Raw genomic sequence first — 2,010 nt, 5'->3', positions numbered from 1 at the left:
ATCTAAAATGTCACAAATGTAAATGGCAAATGGCATCAACAATTTAATAAAAGTCACCTTTTGCCATCAGTTTTGCTTTTTACACTTCTTTTATTCAATGACTGTGTGTCTGTAACTTTCCTCTTTCGGCAAACTTTCTTTGGTGGCGATATCAAAGCTTCGTTTTGTTTAACAGCTTGGGAAATTCTGCTGACTGTAGAAATGTTTAAATTTAATGCTGCCGCAACGCGCTGAAGGTAATCTCAATTAGTAGAAGTAGTCAGAAGCAATTGAAACCATTCTTACCTTTCGAACTGAACCTAATGGTAATAAGGGACCCCCATTATCTCGTTCCTGTTCAAAATATTGAATTAAAGAGGCAACGAGTTCCTTCGCTTTACCGTTCAAATGTTTCGGCATTGTGGCGAGTACGAATGCAAATAACGGTAGAATGTACACAAACAAACAGCAATTTTGTTCTGAAAAGAACAGATTTTTTTGAACTAAGAGCGAATATGAATAATAACAACCACAAGAATAACCGAAAACTTTCACACGCAAAAACCGAACCAAAGTGTCAAATGTCAACAAATAACGAAATAACGTTTGACAACATTGTAAAAAAAATTCCGAATCTGTCAACTTATTCTCCTAAAAAGTAACTAAATAATAATGAATATAAATCCGCCAAATCTTGATTTAAATTGGCATGCCATTTTCTTCTGTTGATGACGTGCAACGCTATTTATAGCGAAAACCGTATAGTAAGTGGTATAGTATTTTGTTAATAAGGTTAGGTAGCTTTGTCTAGACCTAGACAATCATGTGCCATGGTGTTCGGGTAGTTTGGGAAGGAATGTTTTGATTTCAAATGTTGAGTTGCGCAGTCTCTCAGGGCTGACCTGGGTACGTTACACACTAGTCCTTAACTGCTCATTTTTCGGTACTTCTTCTCGTATTAATTCGCTTGAAGTTCTACTTTTGGGTTGCTTTTCCAGAGCTAGTAATACATATAACTATTCTATTATCGCCCAAGCGAAAATGATACATGTTAACGAGACGCATTCGTCGATGACGTCTAAATTTCATGTGCGAATATTTTGAAAACGGAGTCTCGGAATGAGATACTTACAAAGGAAAAATAATACATGTCGACAAAGGTCATCCATTATCTCGAAAAGTATGTAGGAAGAGTGCAGGTACTTACAAAGGGAAAATAATAACCTAAAAAATGCTTTACTAATATTTGATACTAAAGTATTCAGGTTATCTCTTAGATTAATCCTATTAATTGTAGGCACAGAATCCAAAGATCCATGGTGAGAAAAAGTATGCTTTAGGCCAGGACCACTTAAAAAAAAATTCAACTTGGCCGCATTATAACATCTTTGTATGCAACTTTATCAATGATATTGTGCATACTTCGTATTTGAAGGAAATGTATACATTTTAGAGTTTGCCTTACGGGCCGCAAAAAACTAGGCTGTAACAGTTTTAAAATAACATTAACATTTCTATCCATATTTCAATTTCCACTTGTATATTTTCTAAATTTTCTCGAGTCATTGAATGCGACCAATTTCTAGTTACTTTTTCATTTCTGTGTTTGCCTCTCCGATTGAACTTGTCTTCTTGTCGTTAGAGGACATGTAGTTTGTTTTGCTTTTTTTATGTTAACCATTAAATTACCTTATATGGGCATGTATCAAATACTGCTCTACTATTCGTCAGAGATAACTATCCGTAGTTTTGGCTTGAGTAAAATATGTCCATGAACCTAGCAGAGCACAGCACAGCAGAACACAATCAAACATATTGCATAATTAGGTGCTAATTAAGTGCCCTATTCCCGAATTAAATGCTCCTTTTTTTAAAATTATTACATGTTTTGCCAGGTTCATATGAACTCAGCAGAATACTACCTCAAAAAACCAAGAAAATGAAAAGTAAACTAACTATAATTAGGTGCTACTTAAGTGCACTATTCCCGAATTAAATGCTCCTTTTTTTTAAATTATTGCATGTTCTGCC

Source organism: Photinus pyralis, unplaced genomic scaffold, assembly GCF_008802855.1.
Source record: "Photinus pyralis isolate 1611_PpyrPB1 unplaced genomic scaffold, Ppyr1.3 Ppyr1.4_LG4, whole genome shotgun sequence".
Classification (NCBI taxonomy): domain Eukaryota; kingdom Metazoa; phylum Arthropoda; class Insecta; order Coleoptera; family Lampyridae; genus Photinus; species Photinus pyralis.
This window is presented reverse-complemented; position numbering follows the sequence as displayed.